We start from the raw sequence: 3,804 nt of genomic DNA on the forward strand, positions 1-3,804 counted from the left end.
ACATTTCATTGTCCTCTTGGATGGTTTCTGTCCTGCTTCCTGGCATGCTAAGTTTGCCTGTATGTCACAGAAGGACACATTCAAGCCTAATAAATGTACTTACTGCATGAGCTCACTCACATAACTAAGCCGTAAATATTTTTGACTTATCATCCTTAAAACATAACCTTCCAAAGAGAGATTATTAACAGAAAAACTAGCTAATATAAGTACAAAGCTTAAGACAAGTCATGAAGGAAGAAATTATTTTGATTCTAGGATTCTCTCAGCCCTTTTCATACTAGAGAAATTTGTATTAATAACGTTACCATATGGCATAAGATTAAATTCAGGAGTCATAAATTTCAGTTCATACCAACGTCAAAAGTATATCCTAGAGTTTTATGTTCATTGTAATCACAGTAGCATGAATTCATTTCATGTAGGGAGTCTCTCTGAATTTGTAGTTGATGGCTGATAATCCAAAAGGGAAGTTTAAGAGTGCTAATTAGGAAGACTCTCGGTTGTACTGAAAGCAGTTATCTCTCTCCACTGCAACAGAAGCAAAACAATCACAACCACTCTCTTCTCACTAGCCACTACGCCTGCCTTAAACATTTCCCCAAGCACTCCTGACTCCCAATTATAGTCAGAACTGACAAGCTTTCTTCAGCTGCTACCTTAAGCCTTTCATACTTCAGGAGACATATATCTGTTTGGCATTAAAAAGAAAGCCAGGGCAAAGATTAAAATGACTGTTCAATTTTCCATTAATACATGTAAGATATATATATATATATAAAAGTAATTTCATTACCTGTCCAGTTGCCATAAAGTAGATCCATATCTGTAATCTAAAAAAAAAGACATATATTTATTTTTCTCCTTTTGATTTGACACACACAATCTTTTTCTTTTTTTTTTTTCCCTGTACGAATTGAAGCAGAAAAACTATTCCAGTTTTATTTTCAACTGCACATGACTTAACCTTCAATGAAGGTAGTGCATTATTTAAAATAACCACATAACACAGTGCAGTTCTAGGTTAAGGTTAGCCCATGATCAGAGTTTGGCCTGATAATTTAGAGCAGAAAATAATTTGTGGCTGCCACCATGCGGCAACAGCATGTACTCCTGTTGTCATTCACATTGTCTGAATAAAACTGGAACTGAGGAATCACGTTTCATTATACCCTAAGCACAGCTCTTTGGACTAGTCACCAACTTGCTCAGAGATGTAGATTTTTAAAAAGAGAGTTTACATATTTATGAATATGTTTAAAGTCTAAATGCATTATGTATGCGATAGTCCACCATTGAATTGTGTCAGCATTCTTGCAGGCTGGATGGGAACAAGCTGAACTGTAGCTTTGCATCAAGGGCTATAAATGCTTAACCGACCTTACGCAGAAAGGTGGAGCCCTGATCTCAGAAGTGCTGTCGTATCGCGATGCCATCTAGTGACAGGGGTTTTAAATGTGGGAAGGCATCCTCCCTCCCTATAAGGTATTGGAAGATCCCCACTCTCCTTCATCTTTAGATTGAATACTGACAAATCTACAATGGTTATACCCTAGAAGATTGTGATTTATTTTTTTTCTTTGGGTAGATCTATGGCAATCTGGAACTCGCTGAGCCTGTTGTGCCCCACTCAAACAGGCATTTGTTACTTTTCTTCCCACAATAATACAACTAAACTACTTCATTACTGCTCCAAGTAGCTTTTGCTGTAGTTTCCCATTAGTTATAACCCAAGTTAACTAAGTACAATTTTACAAATATTGACAATTCTATATTTGAAATTCCCAGCATCCTACAGAGCCATATGCTCTCAAAACTTGATAGGTGATATTGACAACATAGTATCAATAAATACGAAACATCAGGACAAACGTTCATCTAAGACACCCCCCTACAAATCCTTCAAAAAAAAATATATATTGATTTTTTTAGGATTTTTTTTTTTTCCATTCTGGAGCAAACAAATTTAACAGCACTGCCATGCATACAACAAAACGCGACACAGGCATCACCCTATCTGAAGATAAGCAAGTAGACAGTCATTCGAATGATTCAGTTTTAAAGGGCGACATTAGTTGGACACCGCTTAGAGTACTGCTTACGCATTGCTTATGTTAGGGTGAAGCTTACAGAATAGATAAAAGTGTTTTTCATGCTTCTCCAAAACTCATTTATTTATAAAAAATACAAACCTGAATGGAAATAGCACTCTTTTCCAGCCAGATGCAGACCCCTATATACATACAGTATATACTTAGTCTGTACGCCACACAGATGGAACAAAAAAGATAGGTATGGACAGCAGACGAGCCCAAAGAGGCAGAAACTGTCATCCTTACAGCAAATAGGATATGAATTTAGCCCAGTGATGGCCTCTTGCTTGAAAAACCTTGCGACTAATTGCTTCCTACCATGAGTTTAACAATTTAGCTGATGAAGAGTTCTCACTTGCAGCAGCTAGGCTATCTGCAGGGTAAAGTATTCTCAGCAGGAGCAGCAGCCTGCATCAAAGAAACAGATAAAAGTGCTTCCATGCTCCGATGTCAGACAGTACAGAAAATCCTTTGAGCAATATTAGATGTAACAGAAATTGCCTAAAAGAAGTATTTGAATGCATAATGCTGTCGTTACTCACAACACTGCCCTTTCGCTTCACATTTCCCTGATTTTATTTTTAAAGTGCTGATATTTTTATTGGTCTTAAATGCGCAATTTCTTCCACTAATCATCCAGGATTTATCAGTGAAAAGAAGGGAGTGTACTGTGCTGTGCAAGGCTACCATGATTTAGAGGCCAGATTACCTTGCAATATTTAAATAGCCTTGGCATTAACAGCAAACTGTCAGTAAAATTTCCAAGGCTACATAAGAAAAGGGTGCAAGTATGAGGCGTTGGGGAAGCCAAGAAAAGACACGATCCAATTACTCCAGCAAAGTCAGGGGCAGCCTAAAGCAATGCAGTGCCAGGGACTGATGGGGTCCAACAGCCCTACGAGCCCACACCTGTTTTCCCTTCCTCTGAATCGAGTTCTCTCAGGTCAGTCATTTTTTAAGCATTGCCCCTTGGTGAACTGTTAAGGTATTAGGCTATGTATTTTCAGTAAAGGCAATGGGCATTGATTTCCCCCCACCTCCCGTTTCAGCATTTATATTAAAAGTCCTCTTTGTGCAAAGTTCAAATGTTCCATCACAGCAATACATCTGTTGCCATTGAGCACGCTATTATTAAGGCCATCATTCCTCCTCTGTTATTAACAACACTGTAATGTATTGAAATTGTTATCTGCAAAATGGTGATAAACCAGTTATGAGGTCTACAGATAGTGCTGGTGCTACAGTTAGGTTTATAAGAACTTTCTCTAAGAAGGCATCTCTATATGTGCTTGAGCATCCAGCTCTGAAACAAAGCAGAGCTACAAGAAACATTTGTTTTCTAGGTTTGGGGAGACCCTTTTTCTCAACCCATCCTTTCAGGGAGTACTGTAACAAAACCAAAACACATACTCACCACAACACCTCACTCAAATCTGCCACGAAGATCAGTGCATTCAGCAGCTCCTACAAAGAACCAATTTACAGTTACCTACTTACTGTAAAAACTAACAGTATATTTATGTGTAAAAATAAATAAAAGTGTCTTTTAGCTTTAACATAACTCCATGGTCCCTCTTTCTTTTTATTTGTTTCTCCTTTATGCATTCTTGAACCAGCTCTTGGAATTATACTCTTTGAAAAGCTCCTTTTGAAACCGGTAACTTGGACAACTATGTAACAAAAAAGAAACAGCTGAAGAGAAAATTAGCAG

This window comes from Larus michahellis, chromosome 4 (assembly GCF_964199755.1).
Source record: "Larus michahellis chromosome 4, bLarMic1.1, whole genome shotgun sequence".
In the NCBI taxonomy this organism is placed as follows: domain Eukaryota; kingdom Metazoa; phylum Chordata; class Aves; order Charadriiformes; family Laridae; genus Larus; species Larus michahellis.